General features: G+C 43.1%; 2 long non-coding RNA genes across 17 annotated transcripts in view; one reads left to right on the forward strand and one right to left on the reverse strand.

Annotated features, from left to right (window-relative positions):
• Positions 1-26,424, reverse strand: part of LOC129785307 (uncharacterized) — a 229,966-nt gene that overhangs the window by 116,007 nt on the left and 87,535 nt on the right. The window lies entirely within an intron of this gene.
• Positions 7,841-26,313, forward strand: LOC129785308 (uncharacterized). Of its 3 annotated transcripts, none has more exons than XR_008749187.1 (4): positions 7,841-8,048; positions 11,503-11,666; positions 18,659-22,342; positions 25,652-26,313. It is a non-coding gene; the product is annotated as an uncharacterized LOC129785308 (long non-coding RNA). The 3 variants fall into 3 exon arrangements; XR_008749188.1 differs by having other exon boundaries at positions 18,659-18,858; XR_008749189.1 differs by lacking the exon at positions 11,503-11,666.

Raw genomic sequence — 26,424 nt, forward strand, 5'->3', positions numbered from 1 at the left:
TGGAAATCAAATCCTACTGTGGTAACTTTGCTCCCAAATCTGATGAGGCTGCACAGAGAAGGACTCACTGCTACCAGCTGAAATGCTGATCCAAAAGTTATTGAGATAAGCTTATTGACATTTTTACTGTACATTATTAATCTTATTAATAACATTAACAAAGGCCAATTGAAAACGCATCATCTATAACCACGTTAATCTTCATTTTAGGGCATTTTTGTCCAAGTAAACTAGAGAGGAGTAATCAGTGCTCTGCTGTTATTTACCCCTGATTTTGGGGAGGCACGTGCTAGCACAGTGGCAGGAAGGAGGACAGCCTGATCTCACTGAGCACCACATAGCCCACAGTCAGAGGCAGCAAAATTTACAGTTACGGTTTCCAGTACTATGAGCCTAAAGATAAAACCAGTTTTAATATTGCCAGGTGAGCATGCACAGGACCAGGGGTAGCAGAGGCAGTGCTCGCCTGGTTTCTGTTGCATCCAGACCAGCACCCCTGGTTCTGTCACCTTGCTCTTTGCTATGGGTAGGCAGCAACAGAGGCAGCCTCCTGCCCTGACACTGTTCCATTTAAAAACATGCTGTGAAAAAAATATTTTTGTAGGACAAGGGGCAAGCACACACATAGGAGAGGCAACAGCTGGGGAGCAAAGACACTTCGGTCCCCACCAAGCAGGAGGAGCCAGGAGCAAAACCCAAATGGTGGCCCTACTCCTTTGTACTACTTGACACAACACAGCAGCACTGCAAAGCCTTTCCTGGGGGGATAGTGCCAGCATGATGCCCCAGCCACACACAGCACAAATGGCCATCACAGAGACCCCACTGCAAAACCCCAGCCAGATCCCCCTTGGCTCACCAGGAGGAAAAGTGGCTCCGGTGTCATTGCAGCATCCTCCAACTTGCCCTGTCCCAAGTCCATCTCAAAATAATATTGCCTCATTTGCTTCCAAATTAAAGCCAACGCAGCTCTAACCCATGCTACAGCCACCCCGCAGGGCTCTGAGGCACTCCGGGGATCCCTGCAGCAGGGAAGGGTGTTGGGTGCAGACTTATCCCCGGCTCCACTTGCCTGGGAGATGCACTGTGCGAGATGTGCACAGTTAGGGCACTCAGACCCACAGCACTACTCCTTTTCTGTTTGCTCCATTTTATTTGATTTTTCTCTTCTTCAGAACAGTTAGGAAGCCCCACTGAACCCCCTGCACAAAGTGACAAATTTCATATTGCAGAAATTCAAGATCTTTGCAAAACCCACAAGCAGATCATGCATCCTCAGACCACTCCCTGCCCCCACCGCAGGGGTGATGCACGGCACTCACTTAACCCCATGGCTTTTGGGCGCAGCCCTTGGCAACTCAGAAGTTCACGCCTCAAAGCCAAAAAGGAGCCTACAGCGATGCACAAGCCCTTTTTTTATGTATTTATTTTAAGTTTTCTGCAATATTCACTTCTGTTCCCGTGCACGGCTGCCTTCAATAAATGACAGAAATATGTGAATAGCTAATACTGGACCAGTGGGGGAACCGGGGCAGCACTGAAGAGCAAGTGCCCAAATGCTTTGCAGTCAGGTAGAGCCAAGAAAGGCGTCTCTGATTCATAATCTCCGCTCAGCACTTCTCTTGTGCTCTAATGAAAATCGCAGCATATTGGTCGCTCTCGCTGCCAAGTGATATGGCCATGCCCTCTCCACAGTATCCAGCTACAAACACGCTTGATGGGCACTCTCCGGGGGGACTGCCTGCGCTGGTTTTACATTGCTAACATATGTAGGTACACCTGAAAGCTACAGCCTGCCACTTCTTGTGGACCTCGCTGGGGTACCTTTGCTCTTTTGCCACCAAGGGTTAATTTTCTAATGGCTGCTTTGCTGCTGAAGCTGGCCAAGTTTTTCATCGCCTGCAGAGCACCACAAGCTGTGATTTGGAGCCAGAAAACACCATTAATTTTCTAAATAGGAAGGATCACATATGTAAACTGTCTGGGTCTATAACCAGTTGGGCAGGTAGAAGGCAAAGAGAAGGAAAGTGGGTTGTTGTGGTTTTGGGTTGGTTTTTTTTTTTTTTCAGGCACCAAAGCAAAATAAACCCGAGGCTGCTGGCTGCACTGAAGTTTCTCGGTGAAGCTGGGCTCCCCCTTGCCTTCCCACCCCCCCCCCCCCCCCCCACGCACTTGGCGTCACCCATGGCAGTGCTCGTTTTTACTGGAAAAGGTCAGGTTGATGATTTATTGAACAGTTATTGAAATTTTTTTACATGAAGCTATGTGGAAAAGTTACTGGAAAATTCAAGGAAAGACTATACAAAGGTAATGGCTCACGGTTCATATTAGACCTGGGCCGATAGCCTTTCAGACACCGGCATGGCCTAATCCTGCCCCACATGTGTCCCTGAACAGCACTCAGTTTGTGCCAATAGAGGGTGGTGGGTGGCTGCAGACCTCAACTGGTGCTGAGACCTGTGGGATCTGTGTGTTTGCTACCCGCATCACACTCCTTCAAAACACCCACTGGCAGCAGATAGTACAGAGCTGCCTGATTTTTTTCAGCCAGGAACATGCACAAGTACAGTATTTTGGGGGTGTGGAGAGAAGGGTTGGTGCGCCATGAGCTTTCCTGCCCTGGGCGCAGCTGCCCGCACCACCTCCTACTGCCAGCCGTGCCTCGGTTTCTCTATAAGCTGGTGTGCAGATAGCGACCACAGAGGGGTGCTCTGGGTCTTAATTAATTAATTAACGCCTATGCAAGGCACTTGAAAGGCCTTTGGTGGAGGGACTACCAAAGTTCATATTATTAAATGGTTTTAAGGAAAAAAAATAATATCTATTTATATCTGTTTTCCTTTTGTGATTGCTTTTCCAAGTCTTTTATACAACACTTGGAACCATGCAGTTCAGCTTTCCACCTTTTCCTTGCCTCTCCACAAATACTTAGGAGTTGCCTTTTCCTCCCTTTGTGAGCGGAAGCGGGGAAGATCTCTGGGCAGGACCAAGGCTCCCTTGACTGGCAACCGCCACACTCATGCAGGGGACACCCCAGCTCCCCAGGACAGAACAAACCCTCAGCCAAGGACTGGGGCAGAAGAATTTAATTTTTTTACAAAGTACTCCCTACGGCAAAGACACAAAGGAACACTTTTTTTGCTTTCAGATGCTGTGCCAATACCTTAGCAATCATAGGCTGGTTGCAGCTGTGATTGTACCATGACCTCCAAGGGCCTGATCCTGCACTTATTCATCGCTCCAACAGCCATCCCAACCATATGCACTAACCACTGTAGGACTGTGTCCCTAATTAGTTCAATATTCCCCCCCCCCCCCCCCTTTTACCACTTTCTGTCTCAAGGAAGAGTATTATTCATTAAGGGCTCAGCAGAGCCCACCAGAGCTCTTTTTAGCTGAGATCTCCCTATGATCTTCCCAAGCCTTTAGTGGGGAGCAAGCCTTGGACTCTCTTTCATGGGCTGCATTGTGACCTGGCTTCAAAGTGTGCAAAGAGGTTCCACAGCTCCCTTTGTGCAGCACAGTCTCTTAATTGCACTTTTAAACACAGTGTAATTTTTGTAATTAACATTATGGTTTCAGAGGGCAGAGAAGCCTGCACTATGCTAATTACAAACTGGAGTAGTTGGAGTAGAAATTCAAGGCTCTGGTTGCTGGGGCCGAATGCAGTTTTTATGAAGGATTTCAAAGCTCCTCCATGGGCTCTGTGTTCTGAGTTATCATTAGCATTTGATAACATAAAGAATTTTTATAACATGTGACAGATTTCGATGTGAAGATTTTACCTGATAACTGGAAAATTTACATAAAGACCTTCATTAGCTCTCTGCTCACATTACTGCGACTGGAAGAACTACAGTGCACAGTCTCCCTGTAAGATGGGGCTTGGGAGCCAAAGAATTTGTGCTTTATAATAAAATTTATAGTACATTATGAAGGGAGGTTATAATAATCCTCAATGATGTTAGGAATTGGAGCAATTCAAAGAGTGAAAGAGAGCACAAGAGGTGATGGGAAAGGATATTTCAGTGTTGCCATGCAGCGGAGGACCTCAGGCTGCAGCAAAGACGCTGCGAGCAGGAACATAAACCATCCCAGAGCAGATGCTCAAACCACCACTGCAATGCCAGCGTTGGGGACCACTCCTGAGCATGGGCCAGGACCCACCCATCCCGGCTCACTGGCATTGCTATTGCAGCAGTTTGGGGCAGCTTTCTCAATGGGGTAAAGTGAGAATCTATCATTCCTCCTGCTGCCGTCCTACTGGCTGCTGTACGTGTGCTGCTGGGCATAGAGCAGCAGCATCTGCAGGACGCATTGTCTTTCACAAGAGATAAGTTTTCTTTGCCATTATGGATATAACGCATAACAGTGTAATCACATCATCACAGAATTCAAGCCACCCAGAAACCATTAGTAAAAGTTTATGAGTATCTTTCTTATGATAGCAGCATCCTAAAGCTCCTCCTGGGACAACATGGTATTTCCCAGATGCCTGCACAGCTCCAAGACCCTTCCATCACCTGTTGAAGGCTGCGTAGCTGCATCCTGTGGACATTTTATTTTCTAGATATTTCATATTTATTATAATCTCCAGTAAATAACTGAAATTGTTCACCAGCATGCTGCCACATTGATTGCAAATTTGAGTAAGAAAAAACCAAAATAACAGCTGATGTGCACGGAGCTGCTCCGTGACACACTCCTGCCATGCCAAACCAACCAGGGATGGCTCAGCTGGGCATCTGAGCAAGGGAGGACATGGCCAGACCTTAACGAACTCATCACACTACCTCAATTTAACTGGCTTCTTCAGTCTTTTGATGCTATCAGTACTGGCTTCTGAATTTCTCTGCAGGCTAAAAAGCCTCCCAAGCACCCTCAGTTTTAGAAAAAATAAACCATCTAGCTCTTCCTTCAGGAAACCCAAGCAATCTCACCAGCTGATGCATAAGTTTCATTCCTCAAGTCACGAATCGGACTGTTAAAACCACACAACATCTCTGACAAGTCTCGTTAGTCCTGCTGCATGGGGAACAGCCACACTGGATTTTCAGTTGCCTTTGCAAAGGAATCTCCCTGTCCTGTAGTTTTGCAAGCCCAGTGCCTGCAGAAACCAAAAAGTAACCTTAGATCAATGATCAAACTTTCATAGTAGATGGCTTTTATTTTTACAAAATATTTGCTTCCAGCAGAGTGTATCTTAATTTCTGAATGCAGAAATCTGTCATTAAGCTTTGACCCAGCTTCATGGCATTGTCAAATGCAATAACGTATCTTTTAATAGTTTTATATCAAGTAAGGATATAACATATCATTAGTTTAAATGTATTTGCAAGCAATTACCCCCACCAGGATATTTGTGAATGCTCATGCAAAATTGATGAAATTCTGACATGCTTAAACATTGTTCATTTAGCTCTATTCCTTATGTATAGAAAAAATAGAATAAATAATTCTGCTGCCACTTGCAAACTACTGTTCAGCATTTTCATTCTGTTCGTGGTTTTCTGTCCTGCCTTTAAACTATAGCCCTTGGTGATCATTTGGAAAAACAGTTTCATATATGTTTAATTTTAAATAGATGTACTAGATTATTCATTCCTCTTATTATTGTTCAATGCAGTAATTTAAACATGGACTAGATTTACTGTGTGTCAGCTGCCTTTCTTTTACAAAATGGGATAAATTATTAAATGAGTAGAGGTTGTTTGACAACGGGTTTTCCAGTACTTCACAAAAGAATGACCTTTGACATTGAGCTGTCTTTTGAAAAGAATAAAGAGTAAATCAATTAAGTCTCTATGCTGTGGTTCAAAAATACACTGTTATGGCACATTCTTGCTTACCTCTAAGCTGACTTGGGAAGACTCAACCCATTACAGTCATACCACTAGGTAAATTATTGATTTAATCGTCAGGTTGCCTTGCAAGCAGCACTCTCTGGCCCAACCACCTTAAGCACAGTCATTTCTAAAATTCCTCCGCTCATTCCCTGAGCTCCAGAAAAACAGTGATATCAACCTCTGCTAACATTTGCCACCAACTTGGAAGACCTATTTACAAGTATTTATTCTTGGCTGCATCTAGCAGAGGCTTAGACTTTGCAAGAAGAAATGTCTTCATCGATGATGTTGAGGACCCTTTGTGTTTATGATCTTCTGTGTGAGAGGATTTTCAAGGAAGTGGAGGGGACATCCGGTGCCAGATGCTCAAAGCTCAGATAAAGCTTGAATACTAGGATATTCCCTGCCAGGGAAACCCCCAAGCTCATGGGAAACTGGACTGCCAGACCCAACAAACGGACCTAATTTTTCTTTCTCATTTGTGTGGCCTCTACTAATTGCACTATTTACTGCAAAGCACTTGGGGTGCTTTGAAACAAAGACAAATGTATTGGCTTAAGGTATGTCAGTGAACTGACCCTTTAACTCCAGCAAAACATAACTACAAAATAGGGGGCGGGGGGGAAATCAATCAAGTAAATCAAAACAGAATCTAAACAAATACCTATTTTTTTTCACCTGGCTTACATAGCACTGCAGCAGCACCAATCCTGTATTTACAACAGTCTAACTCAGCAGTATAAGGGAGCAACGAGAGCACACGCAAGGGGATTCTTATTTTGCAACCCAACATTGGTGTGGTGGGAATTTACGGACATAGCTATTTTTATTAAATTGTTTTTGGCTCTAAGGAAACCAAAGGTGAAGTTTAGTCTCTGCCAGAATTAAGATTTCCTTCATTTCACTAAACACTCATAATCATATCTCACATTTTTTTTCCTTCATGTTTTTCCATTCCCAAGGGATGCAAACATTTTACACACTAAGGGCTGATCCAGGGCATGAATGGAAATCACTGGAACAATACATGGGAAAAAGCCTACCCAATTTTGGAGTCTCCCAAGTCCCTTCCTTGCCTGTAAAGGACGCTCCCTCCCCTATATTTAGGTTGTGACTTAATTCACTCAAGTTTTTACCATCCCAAGTGATGGGATTTGCATTAGCTCCCCTGGGAGACTGCTCCTGCTAGGAAGCTCTCTGTACTATTCAGCTCTAGTTTTCTGTTTCTCACTTTTCCCTCCAGGAGAAGAGCTTTTTGAGCAGTGTGACAGCACGCAGAAGGTCTTTGGGCCTGAGGACTACCCCAAGTCCACCTGCACAGAGGTGTTTTGGGGCTGCCGGTGCCACCATGGAAGAGGGAGATACATGCATTTTTGAGCCAGAGATTAATTTAAAAGTAAAAAGTAACCCCCAAAACCATCTATTTATATCTTCTGATAAATTCTTACCAAGCTTCAGTATTTTGCCTCATGGCAGAAAAATGAAGGCAGCAGATGTGGGGTTTACACCTGCATTTTGTCTTGGGGGAAGCTTGTATACACCCTGCTTGGGAGGCAGCTTGCCAGGATTTTGCAAACTCCAGCAATCCCACTTTAAAGCATTGCTTCTTGAGAAAAGGTTAAATGAGGTTTAAGTACAATGTAATAAACCTTCACTGTTCATAAAATTGTGTGATAAATGCACATGTGGTTACTCCGGATAAAGCACTGAGGTCAGCAGGCGAAGCTGGGAGGCAACAGCCCCACAGAGCCAGATCCTAGCATAGGGCAGCCTGTCCATCAGTGGACATCAGGGGGGTGAGATGCTCCAGCCTGCCTCTAGCCCACTACCAAGATGCTCATCTCTGGCCAAGACAACCACTCACCCACCACAGACACATTGCTTGCACAAAATCAGAAACTGCTGACATTTGTGATTTGTTTGTGACTTGTTTGTGACTTCCAACCCAAATCACCTGGCTGCTGCCTTACACCCACACTTGCTGGGTTTGTTGATGCATCTCTCGGGTACTCTGTCCTGACAGGGGAAGCAAAGCCACCAGAGTTTCTGTGCTCATTTGCAAACAGGACTTGCTGATTCCAAAGCGAAAGATGATTGCTCCAAGGTCAGACTCCTCTTCTCCTGCTTGGGCTGGAAAGTACAGCAAAGCACGAGGGGGCCCATGGAAGCAAATGGAGTACGGCACCACTGATTGAGGTTCAGGTGAGCAGAATGGCGCTTCAATTATTATTGTTATTTTAAAGTGAAACTCTGATTGCTAGGGGCATCCCAATTTTATCGAGCTCATTTTATTTTTCCCTACATTTGAATAATATGTCCTTTGCTTGCAATAAAAAATACCATATAACCCATCATCACAAGTAGCAGTTTATATAAACATAGCATTGCCCTGATGAGTTCAGATATGAACCTGTTTGTTTATAGAATTTCTCCAGAATTTGTAATATTTATGATTTCAAAAACGAACCAAGAGGGAAGCATCCTGTATAGCAAGGAACTGTTGTGCCTGCTGATTTGGTTCACAAGGTACTGATGCAGAATAATGATTTTGTTGAGAAAAAGAATAATAATAGTAGTAAAAAAAGCATAAACTTTCAGTGTATTCTCCTCCCTTCGGGGTTCTCAGTGACAGGGCAGTTTAAGACTAGAGGGGGCTAAAATTCAATGCTAAGGTAGTCAAAATCCCTCTTTGCCAGCATTGCAAGAGCGTTAAGCTGCTTCTGTGTGCGTTGCATATGCGTGTGTGCGGAAATGCCAAAGGCCCTGGAAACAGCAAGAGAAGGATAGGTACCCTTGGTGACATATGGGCCAAGAGGCAATCAGGAAAGGTTGATCATCACCACAGTAGTCAAGGATCATCCTCTGTAGCACATGGATACTGGAGGTACTGTGTTGGCCTGAAGACATAAAGTCTCACAAAGAATGTGTTAAATGGGAGAAAGATTTCATTCCTCAGCTATGTCAAGCCCAGACGTTCCAACTGGTGAGAAGGAAAAGGGATTTCCCCCATGGGAGGGACATCTAATGATAAGGACTTTACATCAGCAGGACATCAAGAGACAATATTACCCTAAGCATTAAAAACAAATAATGAGAGTTCTTTTAACGAGGTTTCTTTATGGGTTGTATCCTTCAAAGCCAATATATATACTAAGACCGTGCACATAACTGTGGTGTACATTAATCATGAAATACCATGGTGTGGAAGATCAGCTGTCTCCAAAAGGGCACTTCTCTCCCTACCATGCCATAGGATGCCTGTGGCAGACAAGCCATAAACCTAACACTTTGTATGAGGGCTGGCAAATGCTTGGTTGCAAACAGAGGCATTCCACTAGCAAGGCACTTGTTAGTGTAAAGGCCCATCCATAAATTGGGGGGGTTTTACAATAATTTCCTTCAAATTGGATTGTCCTCATGATCAGAGAGCCATTTACTGGAAGCAATCGTTAATTACACACATGTCCCCTGTAGGGAGGATGTAAAGTGAAATGGGTATTTTGGAGGGGATTTCTTGTGTTTCGTACCTCCTACAATTTCACCCGTGGACATTTTCCAGCAGGCCAGGCTCAGAAGTTCTTCATCTGACTTCAAGAGTTTTGGCTCAGCACAGTCCTGTGAGACTCTGCTGTATGTTTTGGTCAATTAGAAAACAAAACACAAAAACAAATACTCCTTGAATCACTCTAAAAATCCCATAGGGCACCTTGTCCATCCTGCTGACAACTAAAGTATTTTCCTTTCAGTCTATTCCCACTGCAGTTTTCACTGGCTAGCGTGGCATGGCTTTCCTAGATCTCTTGAGAGACCAGTCCACAGATCACTAGACCGTATTTTTTTTTTCCACAGCATCACTTTAGGTTTTCCTTAGCTCAGTTTTATCCCATTACCTCTTTCCACCTAAAATATCCCAAAAAATTCCTCTTATGCATACACTAGTAGCTTGCTTGTCTATCCAAACTCCTCACTGGACACATCTTGAATTCTTTTGCTCCTAAAGAAGTTAACAAGCCATATCTGCTAAGGATGGATTTCACCACTTTGGTGAGTAGCTGTCCGAATAGCTGCATTTACTCCTAGTTTCAGGTCCTTTACACTTACGGCTGCTGTAAGACCCCCTTGCATTGCCAAAAAGCCTTAGTGTAAGCCCAGCTTGGGGTGGGAGCTTGCCCTGAACCTAAAGTATTCTGGTTCCTCCCCCCAACAGCTATATGCGTGCATCCAGCACCAGCACTTCTGGGTTACATACCTAAAGACAATGATTATTATCCCTTTCACATACGACAAAATAATAATAAGATAAACCACCCTGATAATTACAGCAACATGCTTTGGGACTTGCAGGAGCTGTCTGCAAGAATGATAAACCCTTTGGCCATACAATTACTTTGTGATATCAAAAGAAACCCACCTGGATGAAAACAGGGGCGTCAAATTTATTCCTGGGGCAACTCCACTAAAGGCACTGGAGTTGCTCCAGAGAGTCATTTGAACCAGATCCGTAGCCCAGACCAGTTGCATTGTATTTCCTAGCTGCAGTTAAGAACTGCATGAATTATCCCTGGGCTCTAGAGCACAGAATTTTTCCTCTTCAGTTGCATGGGGTTCTTTCAATAAAGGTTTAACAGGGGACAGTAATGAACACTATTGTTTTCTTTCGCTATTTGAGGACTTGGGCAAGAGATGCTCAAAGCAGCTAGGGTAAAACATTCCCCATCAGGAAATGCCATTTTGTCAGAGAGGAACTTGGTGCAGGAGCTAGCATGTTTTGATAGAATTTCATTTAGAACAAAATTGAACCAGAGTGTTTTGGTGAGAATAAATTCTAAAATTAAATTTCATCGGAACAGAGCGAGTCAATTATTCATTGCAAAAGAAAAAGTTGTTCTGAACTGTTACTTTACATTATATCCCTAATTATATATAAAAAAGAAATACATAATTGGAATGAAACCTTTTGATTTATTGAACTAGAACATTTTGACTAATTCAAAATAGCATGTCCTAGAAATGTGTTTTTCACAGGCAATTTCAACTTTGTGCTTTTGTTCCAATTCAGAACAAATCTCTATGTTTTCAAATCACAAATTTCCCAGTTAAACTGAAAAAAAGATGCATGAGAAAACCAAGCAGCTTACACAAAACGGATGGCAATACTACATGTAACTCCCTTTCCCAGCAACTTTTGAGCAGCTTCAGAGACATCTGAACAGACAAAACAGCGTGCTGAGCCACACAGGAAGAAAGAGGGTAACACTAGAGATGCGGAAGTCAGATAGGAAATACAGTGCTGTTCTTCAAGAGAGAGCTCAGATGTGTGTGAGTAAGGATGAGTAACACCCAGGGAAACTGGGTGGGCTTCAAAGCTCATAAAATTCAGTGGTCAAGACAAACCCTGGGCATCCCTAAATGACCCCATTGTTAGATTTATGCATGGCTCTGCTATAAGATTAGTTTACAATGTACTGACTTTGTTTCCTGCATTATGTGCGTTATGAGCTTATGGTTTTTATGTCACCCACTCTTAATCACAGCTCAAGGATCATAAGAGGCTGCAAGATCTTGACTGTAGCTTTTGGCTCTATGCAAAGGAGAGCTGTGCTATGCCCTGGAGCTGCAGGAACAGGATGGTGCCTCCATAAACATTTCCTTCCAGGAAAGGTGTCCCTACCTCTGCCATTGCTCGTGGATGCCCCATATGGCTGCGCAGTGTCCTCCTACCTGTTTTGGAAAGCGGGTCAGAGATGCCCCAAGGAAGCATGTGCTGGAGATGTGAAGGAAAAACTCTTGCCCTTCAAACACATGGCGGCTCCAGTGCAGGTGAGTTATCCCAGGGGTCTCTGGGCTGCCCCTCACACTTCCAGACCCTGCTCCCCACCAAGTGACCAGGCTACCGAGTAGTTAACTCCACAACTGTTACCTAATGATCCTAATTTGCATGACTTTAATAATAATGAGTAAAACCAAACTGTTAAGTTGCACTTTCTACCTCAGCAAAACTGAGCTATAATTGTGTAGAGAATAATTTTATGGGTGAAGTGTGCCCTATATTATAAGAGATTAGAATAAAGTGCTCTAATATTCAATGTCTTAGCAGGTGCAGGCACTTACCTGGGCAATTAAAATCTTTTTAATAAACAAATCACAGCCAATGAGACTATTGGCATGACAAACTGGATCTTAGAGGACATATTGTGTTTGTCTAAAATAGATTTTTGTTTGCTAGCAATAATTTCTCTAACTTTTGTTTAAAGGAGAAAATGACTAAACGCAGACTAATTTGCAGAAGATTCTTAAAACACTTGTATTATATCGCTTCTGTAAAAGCATTTAACACGTCTCTATCTTTGCATAATACATGAATTAATGCCTTTGACTTAATATCTCTTTTTAAAAATATACCACACACAACAATTGATATATTTTAGTATTATATCTGCTAGGGACTGCTGGGCTGGGTTGCATAGAATTTGGCCTTGAAATAACAAGGAGTTCATGGGAAGCATATGAAATATTCTGTAATTGACGGATTCATTAAGTTCATGGAATGCCCTCCTTTATGCTCAAAGTATTCTATAAATATGCACAGGTAAAACAGGTGCAATGTTTCCCCATCAAATTTGCAGAAAAGTGTTTTCCAGTTACTCTGAGCAATTTTGCAACTTCAAAAAATGAAGGAAATCCAATTCTGCCAACCCCCAGCTCTGCACTTAAAACCACACTATATTAATAGTTTTGAATCTTTGCTACCTTTCAAAATAGCATGACTTTGCATCCAAATACCAACCAAAAGTGCAACAGAAACAACTTCTAGTAAATTTAGAGTCAAGCGAAGGCACAGAAGTGAGGTTTGTCACCCAGGCCCACCACTTCCACCTACACATGCAGCCCAGGCCAGCAGCATGGTCCCACTTTACAGGAGAAGGGCAGGAGGTGCTGGATCACCCGTAAAACTGCTGCCCAGGTTATGACCCAAAAATGCAATTTGGGTAAAGATGGCAAACTGGGGTTTGCAAAATGACTGTCCCTTTCTCCTTATTGCCTAGTGGCAAACTCTGCCGGTGGTTTCCATCAGGGAACCAAAGCCTGGCAGCTTCCTCACTCAATTCACACCTCTGCCTGTGCAAAGAGGTGCAAATTGCACCTCCTGGAGCTGCATCCTCGGGGGTGGTTATCTTAATGGAGGACAAGCATTGTTTGCACAACTGCTCTTTGAAAAAGGCCTCTCCTGGAAGGCAGCTTTCACACAGGGACAGTCCTCAGCCCCAGCTCCACAGCCAGATGTGCTGAACTGCTCAGCTCCGGGACAGATTGTCACTGCTCCGGTATTTGCAGTGATGGAGACATGCCAGGCCCACTGTGGCTGCACCAGGAGGGATCACAGCCTTTCTTTCCCATCTAGGAAACAGGGTGGGGAAAAGAGGTGCTGAGCAAGAAGCTGGAATAATTTAGGGCTGAACACAGACTGATGGCTTCATGAGAAATAGGTTGTATGAAGGCCAACAGGGACATACTAAAACAACACATGCAACCACAGAGCAAGTCAGATGATGGACACTGTGCAAGATCACCTTATTGGGAAGTCTAATGTCCCACAGCAGCAACAGACCGACATCAGTTTACATATGCACACAGAATGCATTTAGCAAACACCATATAGATGAGTATTTGGCTGGAAACTGGGGGCACCTCAAATATTTGGCAGGTAAACCTAACAGTCCCAAGTGAGATTTCCTCCTTCTTGGAAGAGGTTGATGGTTTCCACACAGCTTTGTTTCAGTAAATCAGTAGAAAATACTCAGCAAGTGGCTAGTCAAGATCGAAAACCATTTTGCCATACATGGATGAGCACTGGCTCTTCCAACTCAAAGGAGGTTTCACGACATTTTAAATGACGCATCTTAAAAAAAAAAGGCATGTTTCCAAACTAGGCTTTCCTTTGCAGTCTATGGAGGGAGACAGGCACCTGCAAAACAATTTGCATGACCTGTGCTGGACACTAGCTCAATAGCACCATCACTCTTCAGAAGATGTCTCTCCCTGTATAGCCCAAATTGGAAGACTCTGGGTGCTGTCTTGGACGTTAAATTTTTAGATAGCTAAACTTGAGAGGTGTGCTTGACTTCATGTTAGTAATAATATTTTTCTTGACAATAACACAGTAACATTTTCGTTATTGTACAATTCCGTCTCTGCTACATTTTTCACACCCCAGGTCTCCAGCAGGTCTTCCTATGTAATTGGAAGCGGGCAACTTGTGCCCCCCTCCGTGTCTGGGTGATTTTGAGTTGTTATCATGGGGATTGCGTAATGCCCAAGGACCTTCTCCTGGAGACCCTTCCCATAGTGAGCAGCAGTCCTTGCCAGAGAGCACATACAAAGGACAAGCAGTAGAAAGCTGTGGCCACCCTCTTTGCTGAGAGGGTAGTTTGGCTGGTCCAAAATCTCAAAAGAGATCTGTGAGTCCAGATCTCCTGCATCCTTCTTTTTTTAATGCTTATGTCATTAACCACAGCATACTTGGCTCTCTTCTCGTTAAACCGTAAACATGGGAAAATCCCTGAAGTTACCAGTGCCTTAAAAAGAAATAAATAATGCAAGCTCTGAGCCTCTCTGCTTTTGCTGCGGAAACAATTTAAAACCAAGCTTTGGTTCATACCCAAGCTACTCCTTAATGAAGCTTAAAGCACTTTAATGTTCAGACAACCTCGCACGCCCAGTATCAACATTTTGCCTCGCAGTCTCTTCCAGGTTAGCTGGGAAATACACATCTGCAACTGCTTTGCATACTTTTTGCATTTTCATTTCCTAGGCCAAAAGTCTTCCACTATCAAGCCTCAAATTAATCTAATTATTTGGATATTTAGGCTGCTTAGGCTCAAGTCAGCAGAGACTTAGGCATGTGTCTAATATTGCCTCTGCAATGTGACTGCTGGGGGACTATTTAAAGATAAGCACATGCCGAAACACTGTGCTGAATTAAGTCTCAGTAACAGTATCTTCAGAAGCTGGCTTTAAACAAACTGGTTTTAGGCAAGTGAAGAATTGCCTTGGAATAGAAAACCAGAGGATGGGAAGGTATTTACCAGGTGTGACAAACACCCTATGAAAGGAAAAGATTATTTTTAACAAAAATACTCAACATATGGCTGAATTATCTGGAATAATTATGAGAATGGAACAATAAAAAAGAAATATTTTTGTAACTCATCATATGGCAACTTTGTCGAGTTTGAAGGAGATGTATTTCTCCTTTAGCATCCTTTTTAAAAGACTGGTCAATGATAAATCAGAAGGTTTTTTCCATAGCACAAACATGAAGGGGTCAGATTCTGCAAGGGGTGGACATTAGGCCATCCTTGCCTTGACCCTGCAGTTTGCCTGGCCTAAAGAAAAGTGATTTGCAGAAAGAACCTGCGACCAAAAATAAAATAGCATGAGGCATGCAATAGTGTAAATAGTTAACTGAAACGAAACAAGAGTGAAAGCAAACTGCAAGAATATCGTGTTTCCAACTGTAATGTGGACATTTATATGCAATACTTAAAAAATGTTTAAAGAAGCTAAGCTATCCTGATGTTCAAATTCCACACATGACTCTGTGCTGGGGGAACAACAGAAACGTGACACACCTTTGGGGACCACCCTGGGACAGCCACTGGAGGAGACACCCCAGCTGGGCACTGAGGGACAGGCAGCACCAGGAGCAGCTCTGAGACACAAGGGATGGAGCTTTTGCTTGTCCAGGGGAAGAATTGCTCAAGATTATGGGATATTATGGAGCCCTTCTGCAATGTGTTTCCTAAAACACCAGCAGGGTCCTATAAACCACCCCAGTAATGCATGAGGTGGCGCACTGCTGCCTTTTCATGCCCAAAGACCTGCTCCCCGGGCCGGCAGTGGGGCCAGGGGCTCCTGCACCACCTCACTGCGGCTCCAGCCTCCACCACCCACTTGCTGTGTGACCCCGCCAGTGCTCATGATACATCGTCCCGTCACCTTCACCGTTTACAGCAAAAAAGCTATTTAGCCGGTGCCTGCAACCCTTCAGCCCACAATGCCTTGACAGCAGAGGTTATGGGGGGGGCGGGGGGGCAGGCGGGGAAAAAGAGAGTGAGAGAGAGAAGGAGGGGGGGGAGAGAAAGAAAGAACAATGTGCAATCGGCACTGCATTAGAGATGGAAAAAGTACTTAAAGCCTGCAACATTCATCAAGGCTGAATACATAAATGCCACATTTTGAATAAGCCAAGCAAAAGACAATGACAAAGGAAAGGCGCGTTGCTTCAGGAATCTCTATCATTTTCATTTGCTGCTGTCAGGAACCTGTTTTTTGCCTCTCACTCTATCAGCCATTATAGCATTAATGAAGTAACCTCACATAGTTATTGACTGGCTTGTCAGAGTCCCTGCCTGATCCCTTAATAGAAACCATTGGTCTTCAGTTAAAAATGGGGTGAGCTGGGAGGTGCTGTGGGCATGTGCTGAATTTCAAGTGCACTCCTGAGGTTATCAAAAGCCATGAAATGCAAATTATTATATTTTTTAAACACACAGATTTCATGCAACTGAGCATATAAAATTGACTAATACTGTACTTTATGCATTCCTAATAATGCTTCCAAATATGCTCTGCATATGATCTTTCCCCAGAAAGTTGTGGGTGGTATTTGAATAAGCAGAAATGGGCCTAGTTTTATTTTGTGAAAAAAGTAGTTTCCTGGATGTTGCAAGTCTCTGTTCCTTATAATATAAGGTAATGTTTATGCACTGTCTGTTCAGACAACATGGGTAATCCTTTGTCTAAATTTCTGTCTCAGATCAAAATAATTTTTCCTTCATAATTTTTTTCTCCTTTCATAAAGCATCCTAAGTCCCAGAACTAGTATATTCTCATTTACTAGAAATTGAGGGTTGGCAGAGGGTCTAGAAATAACTTCTTTTCCCAGAAGGTAATAAATCCAGGGAGTAATCTAAAACCCGAGTTGTTAATTCCAGTACCACCACACCATTGCCTGAGATACAGGTACGTTACTGAATCAGCCCTGGTTGACAAGCAATCAGTACCTGCACGATATCTGTGCAGAGCGGGATGCGAGCACATCCTCATGCATTTGCTTGTTGAGGACAAGGCATCCACAAAGACTTCACCAGCTTGGTATTTGGTACGGTGCACGAGCAGGGAAAAGCTACAGGGTGACCTTTTGTAAGCTCCTCCAGGGAGGAGCTGGGGCCCATGGTCCGATGATTTTTGTTATGGCTCTTAACGTAATGCCCAGAAGATGTGCGCTTTGCACATCTGTAATCAGCTAAATCGTGGGCTAGGCATCACCGAGTCCTCTTGGTGCATAACACCCCCAAACCCCACGTGAAACCCAGTTCAGCAAATTCAGTCAGTTTTCTGGAGTCAAGCTTTACTTGCTGGTAAGGTTTTAGAACCTTTCATGAACACAAATAACCCTAATAAACATATTTCTCCCTTGTCTTTCTATTCAGAAGAGTCTTAAAGGTTAAACATTATGCTGATTTTGAAAACAGTAACAAGAAACCTTACGTCTCACTTGGCATAGACAGCAATGAGAGGAATAGTTGTTCAGCCAGACCTGATTTGAGATTGTTCAGACCTCTTGGGTCTGCAAAACTGGGTTGGCGTTCTCAGAAGAACAGACTCCCATAATAATTGTGGTCTTCTCTCCTTTCTGATTGGGCTAAAAATTCTCTGAGAACAACTCTCTCAGCGCTTCCACATCCCTGGTCTGAAATTAAGCACATTTTTCCTAATGAATACTCTGTTTGTTGATTTGGTGACACTTTCTCTGAGTCTGAAATATTATGGAATTCTTTAATTTCACACACACACACTTTCCCCAATTAATTATTTGCAGGCTGTTTCCCCCCATAAAAGACATTCCTTTTATACAAACATTTGGTGGGTAGCGTGTTTGGAATGTCTTTCATTTAACCTATTTCCAAAATATTCCCTTGGCCCTGTGTGTAATGCCAGCAGTGCACTCGCTCATCCCCTCACATGCTCCTGGAAGAGCCACAGGGCACCATAAAGCCTTGGCTGCTCTGAAACCAGGGGAAGGGGGTTTGCAAGGGTCTTTGAGGGGACCACAGCATCACCCCAGCGTACAAACACCCTCCAGCCTGGGACATCCCAACGCTAGTTTCCAACACTCGTCTTAACTCCCTGCAGTTGATACACACCAGCACATATTTCCGAGGCTGTCTTCTCAAGGGAGTAGGACCCAACCAAAACATCCGAGATTAGTCTGAACTGTGCAGGTCCCCCAGACACTGGGCTGGGAAACCATCTTCTAGCAAAGGTGTTTATCGTGGGCTGAAACCCCAAAAGCTTAGCATCCCGAGCACTCCTGGATGAGAACTAAATCCCAATTGTCATCACTGTCCAGGACAAGCTTATTCTGGTTGAAAATAAACAAGTTTGCTCTTTGAATCTGGGGGGTGGGGTGGGGGGGAATCTAACACCACTTTCTAGTTGATTCAAGGTCCATGACAGAATAAGGGGGACCACAACCCCTGTGCTCTCCACCAAAGCTCAGGAAAATTTTAGACGGTTGTTTTTTGGTCCAGTGCAAAGTCCAAGTAGGCAACAAGTAGCTTTTAGGTTTGCTCTCAGATCTGCACTCCAGTGAGCTTGCAAACTAACAATTCAGAAACGGGCAGAGCAGGGGGGTCAGAGGCTAACATTTGTTTAGATTCTTGCTTCCCGCAGTGATTTGTCCATTCCTACTTATAAGTTATCTTTTGGGATTTCTTTTCTTTTTGTCCTCTTTTCTTTTCCTTCAGGATACACTGATGTCACGTCTGCACCACAAACTCCACGAAAAGCTACGCTTGTCCACAGCTCCTTACTCTGCAGCAGTGGTGCAATGAGTGGCCTGTATATAGAACATCACTGCCAAGAGCTCATCAGTTCTGATCTTGTAATTGTGCTTAATGATTGCTGAAAGGAACCAAACAATCACGAGTGAACTTCAGCTTCCCTGGTAATTAATATTGTTATTACAGAATTGTTAATAATTATTAGACTCTGGCAATCTAGGAAGCATCAAAGATTTTAAGCATCTCCAGGAAGACACACAGCCTGCTCAACTTCTGTTTCGTGGTTTACAGCTTTGTCCTTACTTTGAACGTACCTCTGACTAATGCCAGCCCTGGTATGAGCCCAGAAAAGCCTTCTAATTGCTCACAAGAAACTCTGCTAATTTCAGACATACACAAATTCAGCCTTGAGACAATCTTTGTTTTGGGGACATGCTCTGCTGTCCTAGGAGAAACATGCATGGCTTTTGTGCATTGCAGGTGCCACTACGGGCAATACGCAAGCAAGGGCTGCTTGGTGTCACGGCAAATTTTCACACGAGCAGTGCAAAACTGAAATTTTTCTTACAGGTTGCTAAACACCAAATTTGCAATTGCATTCGCTGTATGCAAACAGGCCTGCTATTTTGCGTGTTTTGTTGACTGCAATATATTTGGCATGCAAAAGCTGTGTCTTCAGGGATTTTTTTTTAAATAAGTAGTCTGGACGTATTGTAAGAGACAAAGTAATTAGCATTCACTCAGCCCAGCAGGGCAGCAATTTAAACTTTTACAAGGAGTCAAAGTTCAGGATGCTGCCCTGCCATCAACTTTCTACATACAGAAGGGATACAGACTGGAATATCCAAACGTTTCAAGCTACTCTGGGTTATTTGAAACTCCAACAGACACATTACTATGGGGAAATTGCTTAATCTGCTCCAGGATTTATTGCTATTGTATGTTCAGTATGGAGGTCTTGGAGGGTCAGAAAGGGCTGCGTTCAGTGCAAGTATTTTATACCACATTAAAAAGTTTCTGACCATACCTTTAATCCTCAATATCATTACATCCTATTTTTATGCAGACATGCCTATAAAAACACTCCACAAAATGAATCTCCATTTACACCCTGCTCACAATAATCCCACAGTGTGGGGAAAGGAGGAAGGCGAAGCACTGCTGCTTGCTTCAATCCAGGAAAAGGCAAGTTTGTTGTCATATAAAGCAAATAAATAGAAAAGTCAGAAGGGAAAAAAAAAAAAAAAAGTCCTACTGCGTTGGATTGATTTAAGAGTAAGTGCATGCTGCCAGAGAAATAGATTTTTTTCACCCGTTAGGCAGTCATTTTTACAAATGTGCAATGTGAGTACTGATTAAAGCTTACAGAGAAAAGAACATTTTTTCCCCCTGGTTTTTTTTTTTTGTTGTTGTTGTTTGTTTGTTTTTTGTTTGTTTTGGTTTTTTGTTCATCCCACCCATTGCTCCCCATGGCATGACCCTACTCTACCCCCCGCATCTGCTTGGGGTTGCTGGCAGGGAGGACAGGAACCCAGCCCCTGCCCACCCCAGGGAGGAAAATCCAGTGCCCCAGGCTTGTGGGGGGATGGCTTGGGGGGTTTCAGGAGGGGACGGGGAAGACTGCAGCTGGTCACTAGGAGAGGAAAATACTTTGCCCTGCTTAGCATAATTATTTGGGGCTTTCAGAGAGAAAGCAGTAATGAATCTTTTTGTTCTTTTTCCCGCCACCCCAGGCTTTCACTTGTAAGAGCAGGTAAAACCAACTAGAAAGAGGAGATGAGAAAGAAATATATAACACTACATTCGTTTTGTGGATGAGTCACACTCAGTGAAAGCAAAACAACCTGAGCAGGAAGGAAACTTGGGTACCACAGACCTAAATATAACAAAAAATCTGGGTGAAAACCAGTCTTGTTTGATTGCCCTGAAAAGTATTGTCTCATTCTGCTGGCTTTACCTGGTAAAAAAACAGTGAGAAATTTCATTATGTGTTTTGGTGGCATCTTTGCACCTCAGAGAAATAAATTCAAAAGCAAAAACCAAAAGCACAAGGAATCAGCACATCAAGAGTTTAGGCCTCTTGCAGGAACAAGAATAATTTTTTTACATTCCCAACCTTTACAGGAGTTTCAAATTAAAAAGAAAACTTTAATGCCTTGTTTGCAAGTAAGAGTATCATCTCTCAGGTTCTCGCTATTTCCTATTTGCCAAGCAAAACAAACTTTGAAAACAAACAGTTCAGCTCTTTCCCATCTCCAGAAGACCTAGTGAAGGTTACCGACTTGCAGCAGAGCTGCCACGTGCAAAACTGGGCAGAAACAATCCCCCGCACCCCCACCTTCACTTCACAGACGAAGGGAATTTCCTACCTTCCCATTTTACATAAGGCAGCACAAGACATTAAGTAATTTTTGAGTCAGTAATTCAGGCTGCCCTGTGACTGCAGGAGGAGGTGGGGATGGCCAAATGGGTGCTTCACTTCATTAGCATACCCTACGATGCTTCCTCCTAAAACAGGACTGACTTTCTCCACCACCAACACACACACACCCCCCTGACCCAATGCAAATTTCTACTAGCTTAAGTCATTAGTGTGGTCCAAAGAGTTAACTTCATTCTCTTCCTCATTTTAAACTTATCGTATTTCTTCTTGTGGGCAAATTACTGCCGGAGGAGTGTGATGAGAGAATAGGTTTCCTAAATATTTATGGATTAGCCCAAACTAAGCGGTGGGGCGAGGGTGTGTGTGTGTGTAGTAATCATATGATATTTTCAGCCTCCTTGCCTCTAAGAGGCGTGAAGGGTTCAGATACCTGACTGCTGATCTCTAGCACTTATGGAAACGATCAGAGATCAACAGGGTCTTCTTGTCCAGTGAGGTCCATACCAGCAGCCCTGTTAATACCTGCGGCTGGGGTGCAGGGACCCGTCACCCCTATACAGATCCTTTAACCCCAGAGCCAAACTCTGATAAAAACCCAAGCAAGGCTTTCTTTGCCTTCATTAAGGCCCGTTCCTGTCACACATTTAGACAAACTCTTACTCCTAAATTTTCCTTTTTCTGCCAAAAGCACATTTTCTAATTGAAAAGAGAGGTAACTTGTTTTAGTGTCACAGGCTGTAATTAAGCATAGTTTGTCTAGAATAGCTCCAGGGTTTATTTATTATTTATTAAAGAAAGGTTAGTTATTTATTGGGGGGGAAGACACATCGGTAGTTGCAACTTCACAGAATAAATCACATGGCCCATCACTCAACCTGCTTTAGGACATTAGTGGATTACTACTGGGGTCAGGAAAAAATTTTCTTTTACTGATAAAGTGTTATATAATAAGGATATTTTTTGATAGTTTCAAGTCTCCCTTGAAGCTGTGGCTCTTTCTGGTCACTATTCAAGGACAAAACATTGGCTTTGTTTAAGGTGGGGGGAGAGGAATAAAACACAGGTCTTACTTTGAACCTTACACACAAGAGTGCTCCGACATCACTGTGACAAGCACCATAAATGGTGCAGAGGACAGGCTGCTGAAGTCCCCGCTGAAGACATTTTTTCCTTCCCTCTGGCAGAGGGGAAGATCTACCACCACATGTGAGGATAAGCCCTGGTGCAAATGGACTGGTGTGCAGGGAGACATCCTCTGGGAAGAGGTAGGACATGCTGTAGACCAGTTCCTGCTGCAGGGAGAAGCTCTGTGTGAGCAGGAGACTATTAAACTGCCATTTGAGGGCAGGAGGCTATAAAGTCAATGAGGGGCCCATAAAGCCATGCTAAGTCATATTTTTGCTTTTTTTTTTAATTAAAAAAGCTTTAACTTTCCCCTCACCACTTCTGGGCTGAATTGGTTTGATCCAGAGAGGTAGTTATGCATAAGAGCAACCACTTTATATTGAATTAGGGGATTTCTCATGCAACACATCTCACCAATTACAAGGCAGGGATGCAATTCTATGATTTATAATACATTATACTGTTAAGTAATATAACATTATAGATACAATTTGTACCTATCTCTCCATGGATTAGAGAGGTGGCACATGAAGAGTGGATCATTAAACAGCAGTGCAAGGCCAGGGGCCAAGCACTTCTGTTTAACAAGCTGCTCCAAGTACCACCTCTCTAATCCATGGAGAGAGAGAATAAATTGTTCCTGTATCTTGTTATAAATCACGTTCTTTGGGGTTTTCTTTTTTTATTTAAAAACATAATAATAATTTCTGTTTAGGGCCATCTCTTCCTGGGACTGAACAAGTTTAAGCTGAAGGCACTTCTGTTCCGGAAAGGGTCTGAAGCCAGATTGTATAATTTACAATCTGGCCAAATTTGAAGGTGGTACGGGGGAGCAAGCCAGCTGCACCATCTCTCTGGGTGAGGGAAACTACTCTTCTGGTCAGGCCAGGCCATTTGGTGGAAGCACCCACATCCTCCACGTTGCAGCGGCATAGCTGGAGCCCAGGCAGCCAGAGAGGACAACCAGCTCCAAGCTGCCCAAAACGAATGGCCTGTAAGTGGCAAGTATGGTCCAAGAGGCAGCTTCAGCTACATCCTTACTTCATGAGGAACAAGTGGCCTGGGAGCACTTGAGCAGACCATCAGCACTTGCTCTGCAGGGTACATGTCCAAAACAAATCCCACCAGCAAGTGTCTGGGTGGCACCAATGCCTTCATGGGTGGTGACACCACATTTCCAAACACTAGCATTACCCAAGGCTAAATAATCCTGTTGCTGTTCCCATGCGAACATTAAAAACAAACTGTGGCCAAGCAAACAGAGGTCTTTGGGAGGACAAAGTTGACACCATGGTATTTCAATGCAGAGTGTGCAAACCTGCTCTGCGCAATGACCGTCTGTAGCAGCTGAAGGTGAGCACTTTGACCTCTATCTCTTCTCTTTATATTACCTCTCCAGGGTCAATAAATGCAGATACAAATACCAGGCTCTGCAGACAACATGCTGCTTTATAACATTGGCACCAATATTAGGGTTCCATGCCTCAGCTTCCAGGTTTATTAAACTCCATTACAATCCCCTTAACGATGACAACACCTTTCTATAACAGTACAGTTTCCTGGCTCCTGAGGAGGGTAGCACAATGAAGGAGGCTGAAGATATAAAGATACTGTTAGGCTGCCTTATAGACCCTAACTCATCATGTGACAAGTCATTGATTTCTATTGACAATTTCATTGTAATGTCAGAATGTAACCTGAATTCATCTTTCATCCACTTCAAAAGTAAACAATGGCACTTGGAATAGAAAAAAAGGATAGCACTAAAAAAATAACAAAAACAATAAAGAGAATCCAGCTTTTCCTTAAAAAACAAATGGAGAACCAAGATTGCTCAGCAGCTACATAGAGCAGAGCAAACTATTAATAGTGAATACATTATTTGACAAATTCTATCACTGCTTCCATATGCAAATTATTCACAAATCTACTGCCATTCATTCAATTCTTTTCCATTTATGAAACTATATTAAATTAGTATTATTCCACAGAAATTATTTTTAACTTCAGAAAAATTTCTGAATTATATTTACAGTGTTTGCTGACAAGACATCATCATCTCAGCCACGATAAGGTGCCATTCCTGTCCCCTGGCTTAACAAGCATCTCTTAAATGAATAGGGATTGGGGGATACTACAATCAGACTTTCGATGCTGTCTGTGTTTGAAAGGGAAGATAAAAAGGAAAGGCTGGCAGGACTTGGCATTGGTACTACATTACATTTCTATTAATAAAGAATGGCAATCAGCTCTAAAATTCATGTGGATCTGTTATCTCTTCACACACACAAAGAATTTGTGTCTAATACTTTCACATTGTCTATGATGCAAACAATGCGACCAAGTAACTCGTTTTTCTGTTTGATTACCTCTGTGCCTTTGCTCTGGTCCGGTTTTGTATGTTTTTCTACAGCAAAGCATGTGCAGTCATGTAGGATAAAGATCTAACTGTCAGCATGGTCCCTCTCTGCACTTCTAGAAGCTAGACAGATACATTTCATATGCTTGCAAAACGCAAATTGCAATTTTCTAATTTCTAGATTTTGGGCACCTGTTGCCCTTCATCACTACTATTTAATACATGTAAGTTTACACATGGTGCAGGTTCAAAGTTTTACTGGACTTAAGGCCAAGACATTTCCAAAGTCCTCCACAAATATCAGACACACTAGCAGACGGGAATGCTGAAGTACAGATTTCCACACCATGATGAAAAGGAGAAAGCCCCTGGAGCCTTAAAGAAAAAAGAAAAGAAAATAATGGAAATACACCTCTTAATTTCAGTTTCACGGGATTCAAATGATTTACAAAAATTCCCTAAGCAATTTTCCTGCAGCACAGCTCCCTAATGAGGCTGGGGAACCAGCTTCTCTCCACACTACCACAAATAACTAGTTGGGACTGAACAAAACCTTTCTTGGCTGGTACAGGTCTGCGACAAGCAAAAAAGGTAAACTCAGTCTTTCAAGATTGAAATCATGCTACTGACGATGAGCTGCTGGCCATAGCTTAGCCATCAGCCAGCCACCTTCTCCAGCAATAGACTATTCCATTACATACTCTTAAATTTGAGGGCTTTGTTTAGGGTACACTAATGTAGGTTGCTTTTCAACAACAGTTACTTGGGATATTGTTTCAAGTGGTTATCTTCAAGCAGTCTTAGAGTAACTAAAAAGTAAGGAAAACATCTGAAATTACCACTTCCCCTACAGAGTTTTGGCATAAATAGGATCTCAAGATATTTCATGATATCGTCTTGGATAACTGGGAAGCACAAGATAGAAACACTTCTTAAATATATATAGAAAAAAACCCAAAACCCATAAAACAGCTATTACAAAGAAGAGGAACCAAACCAAACCAAAAAACCTGACTAGTTGTTTGCTGATAGGGAATTTGTATTCTTTTTAAAACATTATCTTATGCATTGTCTGTCTTGTCTGTTCCAGTGACATTGTCTCTCCAGATATGCCCATCTAGCTACTCACAAGCAAAAGACAGAGCGCCATCCTGGGATCTTGTCACATCCATCTTGCACAAGGAGAAGAAACCTGACAGTGCCTGGGATGGCTTGGCAAGAAGAAGCAACAAAGAGCAGTCAGGAAGGGAAGCAGAGAAGAGATGCATCTCTCAGCAGTGAAGAGATGCATCTTGACAGACTCCCCCTCTCATTCTCCAAACTCCAGGCCCAGCTGGACTCAAAGTCCCAACTGCTCTCCCCATCAGGATGGGGGACGTGGGAAGTGCGTGGCTGGTAATACACCCGACAGGCTCAAAGGGATCCGAGAACACCCTCAGGTTCACAAGCACCCGGAGTTTGCCAAATCATTTCAGCTCATCTCTAATTGTCAGCGATCTCTATTAGCTCAGTAGTGTGGCTTTGACATAAGGATGAACAGAAGGGTTGTTACTGGCTAGTGATAGGAGAGGAGCTTCTGGTCCAAGGAAGAAAAGCATCTTCCATGGCAGAAGGAGAATCTTTTTTTCCTTTCCACATAGGCTATACTATATGAGAAGGCTAACCGACAGAAGACAAAGGGACTGCACAACGGATGTCCATCAGCTTAAACTTTTCCTAATATCACATAAATAAAAATAATTTTTGAAAAGGTTTTATTGTAGTGCTGCACAGTTTTAAGCAATAACAGATCCACTTTATAATCATCTCTAAGAGGGAAAAAAAATTAAAAAAAACCACCACGAAAATAGCACCATGCACAGC

This window comes from Falco peregrinus, chromosome 11 (genome assembly GCF_023634155.1).
Source record: "Falco peregrinus isolate bFalPer1 chromosome 11, bFalPer1.pri, whole genome shotgun sequence".
Classification (NCBI taxonomy): Eukaryota; Metazoa; Chordata; class Aves; order Falconiformes; family Falconidae; genus Falco; species Falco peregrinus.